The 12,029-nt window shown below is 36.6% G+C and overlaps 1 protein-coding gene across 14 annotated transcripts in view; it reads right to left on the bottom strand.

Moving 5' to 3' along the window:
• Positions 1–12,029, bottom strand: part of DTNA (dystrobrevin alpha) — a 357,757-nt gene that overhangs the window by 196,883 nt on the left and 148,845 nt on the right. The gene's annotated exons all lie outside the window — the stretch shown is intronic.

Raw genomic sequence — 12,029 nt, 5'->3', positions numbered from 1 at the left:
TTTGTATCCCTTTAATTTCTTTGGTTTGTCTAATTGCTCTGGCCAGAGTCTCAAGAACGATGTTGAATAGAAGTGGTGAAAGAGGGCATCCCTGCCTTGTTCCAGTTTTTAGGGGGAATGCTTTCAGTTTTTCACCATTTAGAATGATATTAGCCATGGGCTTCGCATAAATGGCCTTTACAATGTTAAGGAATGTTCCCACTATCCCTATTTTTTCTAGTGTTTTGAGCATGAAGGGGTGCTGTATTTTATCAAATGCTTTTTCTGCATCTATTGAAATAATCATGTGATTCTTGACTTTAAGTCTATTAATATGGTGAATTACGTTTATTGATTTCCTGATGTTGAACCAACCTTGCATCCCTGGGATCAATTAGTTTCTTAAGAAATGAAATTTTAATTAATCACATGCAGGTAGATCATAGATGGTCTCCTTGGTAATATTAGTAATATGTGACCTTTGCTTTCTTGTTCATAGTTTATGTTCATTCATTCTATAGGGAAGTCGGTCTTACATGTCTAAGAGATTAATGACACAATGTGATTTGCTTTAACTGTGTTTGATTTTGCCATGGTGTAAAGATCAAAACAATCAGAAAAGAAGGAAGGAAAAAAAAGGAACTCATGGAACTGGTTATAGAAAAAGAGCAAAATTTAAAAAGAAGAGAGATTTAAAGGACATTCTATCAATTATTAGTAACATTTAAACAAAGAAGATGAAGGAGAAGAGAGGAGATGTTTGCAGGCAGGGTACCATGCTTCCTACAAGTCTGAATCAAAGTTGCACTAAGCATGTGGAATTCTGCATGTTTTAAAAACATTCCTCTTCTCTAATATGCATAAAAACCCAACCATAAAACTTGTTCTCACAAAAAAAAAGTGCAGCAGTTATTTGGATGCAGGTTCATTGTCAAACTCTGGCTGGCCCAGAAACCAGATTTTAATTTTTTTCTGTTGTCGCTGCTTGTACTATGGATCTCGTTTCCTCAGGAAAAAAAAATATTATGTGCAAAATGCAGGTTAGTGTTTTCTTAAACAAAGAAATGCTTTTTCTGGAAGGCATAAAGAGACAGAAGAATCTAATTCTGGTTTCTCTAGCCTTGCCCATCATGGGTGTGTCTCTACCTAGTCTGGGGGACTTCCATATGTCATATACTTTAGGAGCCGCCTGATGGCTACTGAGGGGCTGACCTGTCATCTCCACCTGACTCGGAGGACGAAAGTGCCTTTCTAAAATCATGAAGATAAAACATACATCATTTAACTTAGTGTCAGTAAATGACCATGCTACTTTGGGGTTGAAAAAGTGAACCTAGACCCTACATCAGGGCTTCTTAAACCTTTTGTTCTGAAGACCCTCTAAAAGAGTTTTTCTCTATTTGTTACATCTATTAATATTTAACTTACTAGAAATTAAAACTTGAAAATTAAAAGTATTTATAAATTCATTTGAATAATAATGGTAAGCCCATTGGATATAAGATAAATAATGAAATAGCAATATTTTTCCAAAACAAAATTTGGACAGGAAGTACAGCCTGGTTTTACATATCTGGAAATATTTTTAATGTCTTGACCAATAGAAGATAGATGGGTTTTCATATTTGCTCCTGCACTGAATCTATTGCAAAATGGGGCTTGGGTTGAAGAGTATGAAGAAACTCCAGGTTTACACAGAGACACAATCAAAAATGCCAGAGTATTTCATATTATATGAATATTTGTTTTTGATCTGACACTGAAATTCAACAAGTGATCCTTGAAAGAGTTGCAGTGTGGAATCTTTAGCCAATCAACGAACTTTGAATAATCATTGCATTAAAATCTACCATCAGTTTTATAGTTCTTATAGATGTTTTTACAAAAACATGAGTTTTATAACACTGTGCATTTGTCATTTGGAAATTATTGGTTCACTAGGTACTGCAGATATTCCCACTGTTGACACATTTCACTTTCAATAACACAAATCTTTTTCATCAATATCACCATCAGTCTCATCAGAAAATTATTTTAAAAGTATTGGGAAGCTGTCAAGCTCATAGTGGCAGAAGCAAGCTTTCCAAAATTCTACTGGAAAGTTTACATTTTATCATTGCTAGAATTTTTTTTCAGTTTTTCTTCCTGAAGTTTCAAGCTCACTTCATTCATTTCCAAGAAAATATTTGCCAAATTCCCATGTCTGAATAATCATAGTTTGCTTGCCAGTTGTTCTTCAAATAAACATGTTGTTCTATGAAAGTAGTGGCTGGTTCAGCTTGTATCCCAAACAGTCGTACTTGGAGACAATTATTGTACCTTGAAATATTTTAAAAGTGCTTTATGCATATTTTCCATTTTCTCACACCACCTGTCAGAAGAATGTGCATTAAGGCTTTGAGATTTAACAAAACAGGTTCTTCTTCTGGTAGCTTTGTTTTCTTACTATACTTGCATTGGAGTAAAGAATATAGAGTTTGGCATCATTGCTTTGATTTATGGTAAGATTCCTACAGTTTCAACCACAACTACTTTTATACTATGTAAATGTATACAGATTGAAAAATGTAAATAATACGCTATGTTATTAGTAGGAGAGTTTTGATGCCAAGGAACCCTAGAAAGCCTTCAGTACTTCACTTTGAGAACCACTGCCCTAGAAGGAAGGGAATATGTTAAGGTGGTTGAGTGGAAGCTCTGAGGTTCAACAGACCATGATAACTCTTCTCTTTACTGATTTAATCTTTATCTGTTATCAGGAAAGTTACTTACCTACTCCAAGACTGGTTTTTCCAATTTTAATTCCTCTAAAAGGAAAAATACCAGGTCTTACCTCACAGAGATGTTCCTAAATATTAAAGGCATCATTTGGCACTGTGCCTGACACACAGTAAACTCAACAGATGTTAACTATGATTACTAATATTCATATTATCTTTCCTTTTGAGATCAAGAAGTAATGATGTGAATAAATCAGAATATCAGCTGTTGGAATCTATTTATCCCACCCAAATCCAAATTTAAGTTCGACATTTCTTCTGTGAGTACAGGCTACATGCAGCTATATACTTCTTTTCGTACTCCCTTGAGTACAAAGATTGATGCTTTGCCCCTTGTATGTTGATTTTGCAAATTTTTATACAGTCAGTCATGAGAGACATTACTTGGTAGTGAAAGTTAGTGGTAATAAATGAGAGATGGTATTTTGACTGGGTCCCCAAATCCCTCAACCCCTGACCTGATGCCTACCACACCATGTTTGGGAAGCAGAAGACTAGATCGCAAGAGGTCACAGGAGCCCCATTTGCTCAAGGCCTAGAGCAAACTCTTGAGAAATGTCTTTCCTGTGATGTTGGCTCTTTCCCTAATCTAAGTCCTCCAGATTTTATCAGTTTTTGGGGAAAACTAACGCAAGGAAACAAGTGGGAAAGAAGGTGTTCCCAAAGAGGAGGGCAGTGCATGTGTGCCTGCACGCACATGCGCATACGTATGCGTTGTGCTCTCACAGAAGGGATCTGACAGAGACCGAGTCAGTGGTAGAAAACTCAAAAGCTGACTTAAATGGGAGAAGTAGGCAAAACTGAGATACACTGTGCTGCATATTTTACTTGTGAATATCTCTTAGTACTTCCAAAAGCTATTCTTTCTCTCATTTTGTTTGAAATAATAAGAGGTTTGCTTGGTCTCTCCCCCACAGACTTGATAAGTGGCCCAGAAATTTGGTTTCAGTGTTGGAAAAGCAACAGAGGGTGGTAGCAATGGAGTTCAAATGAAGAGCGTGTGTCGTTGAAAGGGAGTAGCTCCCTGTGCGTGTGCCACGTGGAGGCATGCAGACAATATGGCCACATCTTCCTATTTTCATATTCAGGGTGGAAATCCAGACTTCTACGTGAAATCTTCAAATTATTAACTCTTGCCTCAAACTGGATAAAACAAATAAAATATGTTGTCAGGGTTTTCAAGTTGCTACATTAAAAAAAAAATTTTTTTTTTTTTTCTTTCCTTCCTGCTCCTCTGGATCTTTAAACTGTGATTTTGATTCCTATCACAACAACTCCTCCCGGCAGAGAGGAACCTAAGAGAGAGAGGCGCCTCCATCGCCCTCTAGTGGTTAGAGCATGCCAAAACAGTAACGGAATGCTCATTCATTCAGTTCATTGAAAACCTCCATCTATGTGAAAATCATCATTCCCTATCAAAACCAGGAAACCAAATTTTGGCTACAATGGGTGAGGTGTGAACCGCAGGGTAATTGTACTGTCAGTTAAGACTTGAGGGTTAAAGGTGATGTAAAGAGGGGAGCAGGGCCATCAGCTCCAGCAAGGATTGAGAAGACACAAGATCTAGACCATGCCACCAGGAAAAGAGAAGAATCTAAAAACTAGGACTGGCAGCACATGCTGTTGGCTGGAAGCTATATACTGAGTTTTGTGTGGACAAATGACCATCAATTATCAACTTATCCACTAAGTAGAACAGTATGTACCAGTTACTGCTAATTTGATCCCTGTTTTAAGTATTTATATATTTATTAATTAATGAAGAGAATCTCATATGCTTTGTTCAGAAGCTTCACTTGAGCAAAACATTTTTTAGGGTGGGGAATGGAATAAATGTTCCAATTTGGAAAAAGAAAATTTCAAATAGGTCAGTAATACAGAGCTCATCAAGGATCCAGAGAAAGTTAAAAATTAGCTCTTGTGACATCTGTTTCATTTCCATGCTCCCATTGTCTTAGATCACTGTCCCCACCTATTCCATGCTTATAGCTCAAATGTCAACTTCAAGGATAATTCCCTCTGTATATTAATTTCTTTGCTGTTTTGCCCTCTTTGACACACTCACATAATTTAATGAACTGAAATCCAATTGCTTCTAGAAGCTCAATACTTGGTTATACTTTTGTTTTGAAAACAGCTTTTGAGTAGAGAGTATGTCAGCAAAAGCAAGTAAAAGAATGTGGATGTTGTTACAAGGTCAGCTTTTCAGACGCTGCGGGCAGCCATTGCTGGCATTCTGTCAAACAGTTACCATGGGCAGCAGGGCCATTCATGGGCCATGAGTCAGCAGCTCTGACAAGGCTAAATACGGTGACCACTCAACGGCAGGATGGTGCACACTCATGCGCCTTCAGGAAACAGAGGAGGGAGGAACTTTTATTTTTCAGTTTTACTTAGAGGGAAATCTGCATAGGTTATTAATGTCCAGATGTTAATATGTATATATCTACATGGTTTGTGTGTTAGAACCTAGATTAAAATATTTATACATATAGATTTCTTCTGTAAAGTGAAATATATGTGAACTGAGAACTGAAATATCAGAAGCCAGCAACTTTGAATGGGATATTGTGCCAAGAAGGAGAGAGGTTGTTGAACTGGGCTGACCAGCCTGGTAGTGGATGCATGTGGCTACCGAGCAGTTAAAATGTGGTCAGTCCAAACTGAGATGTGGTCCAAGTGTGAAATACAGGCATGAATTCACGATACAGTACTAAAAGCAAACAGAAAGAAAGAAAAAAAAAAAAAACCTCACTAATAACTTTTAACCTTGAGTACATGTTGAGTACATGATGCTTTGACTTTTTGAAAACTCAAATATATTAGTTAAACTAGTTTTGTCTGTTTCTTTTTACTTTTTTTAAAAATGTGGCTACTAGAAAAATTAAAATGAAATACAAGGCTTGCTTTCTATTTCTATTGGAAGTGCTGCTTTAGGAGACATTAGATATCCCTTCCTTCCAATATAACACACACGTGCCCTTGCATGTACACCTGTGCACGTGCACACGCACACACACACACACACACAGAGGAAAAAGATAAGGAAAAAAGCCTTAGTAATGTGCATTAAAATAACAAGGGCTTCAGAATTCCATTTAAGGTGCTGATTTGAAGTTTCTAGTTCTCTAAGCCAAAGAATGGTACAAGAATGACAGTAAGTCAGCCCCTCTTGAACTGCCAAAAGGCCTCAGCTCTCTCAAGAGTGAAAGGACATTTGTTGTATTTCATTAAATTCTGGCTCCTTCACTAAAAAGGAAAAGGCCCTGTAGATATGCTAAGAAATGTTTCTCCCCACGCCACTCTTACAAAAGAACACAACGAGCCCTGTAGAAAAGAATCGGTGAAGTTCTCAGAACTTTTCAGTTCTGTTTTAGACTTGGATGCTCTTTGAGAAAGACTTAGCCATAGTGATCAAGACTGTATCATATACATTGGGCTAAAATTTGTCTTAAGGATTTTGGTAAAGCATAATCTGGACACTGATTTGGCTATTCAAATCAAGGAAAAGTTATAATTTCTTGATTTGACTAAATCCTTTTTCTGTTACTAGAATATCACCTGGAATTGTGGCTAGTGAGAGGTCCTTGCTCCTGTACTTCATTGCATCAATCAGCTTCTTTTAAGTTTTTCTTTTTTAAATTAATTTTTAAAATTCATTCTAATTAGTTGTACATGACAGAATGCATTAAAACTTTTTGATAGATCATACATACATGGAGTATAATTTCTCATTTTTCTGATTGTACATATTGTCGGAAGTTCTTCTTAACCAACATCTGCTTTGAAGACTTTGGAATCCTGGAGTAGACAAGATGCCAGTTTTGGGTTCCAAAGTCATCTACCACTTATCCTTGAATTTCACTCATCCATTTTAACCCTAGCTTTAGTTTTTATGAGCACAGCTGCCATTAAACAGTGGCTAGAACATTTGGAGTAATTGTCCAAAAACATGTATTCATCCTAGCAATGAAAAGGTCACAGAGTGTGTGTCTCCTGAGCTAGTTGACAGAAAGGATGGAATTCCTCAAATGTTTTTACAATCAGTCACGAAGTGTCTCCTTTCTTTCCCAAATAGATATTGTAGTTTTTTTAATTAAATTCAGAAATTGAGATGAGTCTTTGGGGGGACTTTTGAGAACAGATCATTATTCATTCTCCCCTATGATTACTATTTTTTCTCTAAATGGAGAGTCGGAATATGTGAAACAGTGTATTAATTTAAAAGTTTGGAAATATTTTAAGGGAAAATTGATGGGTTAGTATTTTAATGATCTTCATACATTTTTGCTTTCTCATTAAAAAGATATTGAAATTATATCACTCTTCAGGGTAATTGATTTTTAATTTTTTAATATTTTCTTTTTTTTTTTAATACTGGGGATTGGACCCAGGGGCACTTTGCCACTAACCTGTCTGTGGCCCTATTTATTTTAATTTGAGACAGAGTCTCCCTAATTTGCCCAGGCTGGCCTTGAACTTGAAATCCTCCTGCCTCGGCCTCCTGCATAGCTGGAGTTTTAGATGTGAGTCATACTGCCCTGCCACATTTTACTTTTTGACAAATTTTTCTAAACCTAATTTCTTGACAAGTGTTTCTGACCAATTAAAAAAAGTGATCATATTTGGAACATATACAAAAGCAAGAGTGTTTTAAGCAAGCTAAGTTTATAGCGTTTCCAGAGCAACAACCTTATATTATCTGATTCTAGTGATTTGGGGTTAAAATAATACTGAATAAGACTATGCAAATATGAAAAGATTGTGTAGAATATACTGTTGACTTAATCTCCCTGAATTTTTGGATAACTGCATTAGAGTATTTTTTAAAAGGATTTCAACATCTAATAATTAGAATTTTCTTTTCTTTTTATTCTAGATTTTGTTACCAAGAAATGTGATAAAGAATCCTGTACGTTCTAAGATTTTATGAGTTGTTAATGAAACTCCTTCAGGGAAAGCAAACAAAGAAAAACCATAGTACTGAAGGCAGTGACATCTGTAGAATGTGGTTTGAGAAGCCTGCCAGGGCCTGGGGAACTTTACCGGGACAGTGAAAAAGCAGCTTCAACTGCTCCTGACCTGGAAAGAGTTAATGGTGATTAGCAGCTCATCTCAAGTCCAATTAAAACCCCTTAGCCCTTAAGAGACGAAGAAATAGGAGACAATGCTCAGACATGTAAGGTAGTAAGAGTCCCTCTGTTCTTCCGATGTGATTCCCAGCAGGACAATGTGCAGAAGATAAAATCCAAACTGCATAGTTCATTACTAGCTTAACCGAGATGAATCACTCTAATGAATGGCTTACTTCACCCCTTCCAGGACTGACAATCTGTGCTTAGTGTTTAGTAACACTAAAATTGGAAATAAAATCATGTCTGAAATACATCTAATTAAAGAAATAAAAGGAACTTGTAGCATTACAAAAGGAACTTATAAGCTATGATAAAATTTTATAATGATATAAGCCATCATCTCATGGGTTTCCACAAACCACAGAATTACTTCCAAGCACATAAAGACCATTCATAGAATTCAATTGTTTCATCTGCAACAAGAGAAAGAGTTGATAAATAGCACTGCGTTTGTGTGTGTGTGTGAGTATAAATATGTGGATGTGTGTATATGTGGGAAACCTCCCATTTTTGCTCAAAGGATAGAAAGTAAAAATTGACAAGTTTGAGAATAAGGTAAAGTGAAAACTTTGTTCTTTGTATAGATGAGTATTGATTTTTTTTTTTTATCAGTGTGTGTCTCCTCCACAACAAATTTATGACTCCTGGAAGGACTGGCCTACTCACATTCCAAAAAAATAAGAGTTTTATTGTACTCAAATACATGAAGTTCTTTGGTTAAAAATATCTTGGGAAATCCAACTGCCAGAAAAATTGATTAACTATTCTTTATTAACAGTAAAGTATTTATAGAAAAAAAAGAAAATAATTTAAGTTGAACATTGGTTCTTGGATATTTCAAGAAATTTCTGGATAAAAAATGAAAACACATGAGTGATTTGACAGATGAATAGACGAAATAAGCAGCAGTCTGCTTATCTAAGAAGGTCACCTCCTGAATCTAACAGTTTACTTGCCCAACTATCCTGACTGGGCTTAACTTTTCTGCCTGGCTGCATAACAGAGTGTCATAGATTGCCGACATAATACAGAGTTCTTAAAAATATTACACATATTAATAAAATAATTCCTTGATATTATTATTGCAACATTTTTATTCTCTAGGGATTTTCCAGTCAACTTTCTAAACATATACATAATAGAACACAGAGGATTATCCTATCTGGAAGATAAATTCTAAAATATATATTTGGGTTCAGAATTTGAATTTTTTCTTTTTCAGAATGTACCCAAGAGATTCATTTTCACAATCTTACTTTCAGCTAGTATTGAAGGGTCTATATGTGCTCAGAATACACTGGCAAGTTACAGCATGGTGACCAAGAATAAGGACTTGCATCTGTTCCTTATTTTCTTTAAATATTTCCTCATCTTTAATAGTGCTTAGTTAGAGTAATTTGGAGTTTTAATGCAGATAATGAATATATTGCTCCTAGCATGTGACTCATTCAGTAACTATAACTTCTCTAGAATTATTAAGTGGAGTAAGGAGCGGGAAGGAACTAAATAGAAATGGGGTATTGGGACATTTCCAGTCACTTCTAAAGCAACAATCTCCTTATCAATTAACCATGGTTCTATCATTTCAACTATTTGAGAATATCGCTAAGCCAGATGGCCAATCACAGAAGAGGAAATTGAGTAAGGTGACAGGTGAATCACTGAGAACACCCAAGCCTGTAAATAAGTCCACACATCCTCCCAGGCTTCCTTTCAGAAAACAAACAAACAAACAAACAAACAAAACAAAAACAAAAACAAAAAAAAAACAAAAACAAAAACAAACAAACAAAAAAAAACCTCTGAATGTTGTTGGCTTTAGCATATCCTCTACGGTGGCTGACAAGGAAGCATCCTCAAAACCTTTCATGTAGTTTCAAATAAAGCTCAAACATCATTAGCAAGTATGGACAGAGAAGCAGTGCAATGCATGGGAAGGTCTCTGTGCAAAGCTGCCTGGTATTTCAACATAGATTCCTCCATGGTATTTTAAAGGTATTCCTTAGTGTTAAGTGTTTGTGCCTGGTCCTTCCATTCAAATAGATGGTGAGGTACTGGAGAAAATTAAGCTTCAACGACGATATTGACTATGGAGACAATTAAGATTCAACTCTAGTATTCACTATGAATCACAGAACCTGCCAGAAGATTGGTGCACCTAGTAAATGCAGAGGCAATCACCAAAAAATGTTAGCTATAAATCCAGGAAGAGAAGAGTAAAACTGAAAAGTTAAAGGCAAAGCAGTTTTATTTTTAGCAATCAACAAAATCAACAAGTTACAGTTTACTCTTTTTTTTTTTTTCTTTTGTGATTTACCATGATTATAAGTACATCTGAAAAGTTTAAGTGAGCAGGAGAGAGTTGATCTGAGGAGTGAGACAGTGATAGATGTGTGGTGATTTGGAGATGGTTTCAAACTCACTTTGGGAAAATTGGTTGCTGGTGTAGCCATGTTATGAGGCAGGGTCTTTGAGAGGAATTGAGGTCTTTCTCATGAAAATAGATTAGTTCTCATGGAAAAGGGATTAGTTCTGTTGGCTCTCACAGGACTGGATTAGCTATTCTGGGAGTTCAGCCCTTTGTTCTCTCCTACAGGTACCTGCTTATTCTTTTGCTTTCTGCCATGAGTTAAAGCTGTATAGATCCTCACCAGAAGCTGAGAGGATGCCAGCACCACACTCTTGGACTTATAGTACTGAGAACCAAAGTAAACTTCTTCCCTTTGTAAATTACTCAGTCTCAGGTATTTTGTTACAGCAACAGACAATGGACTAAAACAGTGTGCAATCTTAAATGGGATATTATCCACCTCTTTGGTTTTCATGCAAATCTTAGAATCCTGTAGGAAATAGTAAACTTTAAGAGAAATTGTACTAGATTTCAGTTTTGATGAATTTGAGTTGTTGCTTTGATTGGCCAACTAGGTCATTAGGAAGTGCCAATTATATTCTATACAATATTAGAAAATAAATTCATTTGTATATTTATTATGGACAATAAAGTTTCTAGACCAATGCAAGATCATGAGTTCTGAAAACACAGCAAGTGGGACCAGGACTCAGTTCCCTAGAACACAGAGAAGTTATTTAGGTTTCAGACTCAGGCAAATTCTTAACTATCATGCAGTATAACAAGCAGCAAGAACTGCCACAGAGGCACATGGAGGCTATTAGGGCTTCAGGGGATGAAGAAAAGTAGAAAAGATTATGCAGCAGGAGTATCTGGGGGCCTTCACAGAAGTTGTCCTGGGAAAGCTGCACAGCACCCTCTGTATTTTGACATGTAATAAACAGTTGCAGAATGAATGAATAAAAAGGTGTTGGAGCAACGATACCTCACAATGCCTGGCACAAACCCACTGCCAGCAAATGCATCACAGATTGAACTGAAGAATTTGAGGATGGACATTCTAGTCAAGGAGATAAGTAAACACTTGACATGCAGGAACAGTGGGAGGGCTATGTGAGGCAATGAGAAAAGGGTTGGTTTCAAATTACTCAGCCAAGAAGACTGAATGGTATTGGCTGGATGAAGAGAAGTCATTGATGAGTTCAGAGCAGACTTGAGGATAAAGTCCAATCTCCTTAACATGAATCCCAAGGCCTCCTGGGATCTTATGCCTGCCCATACTTTATGGCCATTCATGTTCAGTATCTTTCAATTCCTCGATAAACAGCATTCTCTCTCACCTCCAAGTGGCAACAGGATATTCCTTCCCATAATGTTTCTACCTCCCTTTCTGGCTACCTTTGGTGCTGGCATCACTCCTTCCAGGAAGCCTTCCTAGTGTTCTGTACTAGTTACTTTCCCCTTCTGTGTGAGCCCATTAACCCTGTGCATCTCACTGCACTGAGCTGTAGCTATCTACTTATTATTGGTTGTCCCTGTGTATGGTAGGCCCTTTGAATGCCATCTCTAGCTATCTCCCCAGTACCTAGCTCAATACCTGGAATACTCATTGAATGGATCTGTTGAATGAATGAAACAGATAAGATCAGAGATGGGTATCAGGAATGTCGATCTGACTAATGCATAACTCACATTACTGAGAGGAGAGTCTTGGATGTTAAAAAATAAAAGTGGCTGGCACATGGTGTATTAAGATATTATAAAATTAAACTGAATAGTAATGAT

The sequence above is a fragment of the Sciurus vulgaris genome (assembly GCF_902686455.1).
Source record: "Sciurus vulgaris genome assembly, chromosome: 13".
Taxonomy (NCBI): Eukaryota; Metazoa; Chordata; class Mammalia; order Rodentia; family Sciuridae; genus Sciurus; species Sciurus vulgaris.
The sequence above is the reverse complement of the archived record's forward strand: the minus strand, read 5'-3'. Positions and strand labels throughout refer to the sequence as shown.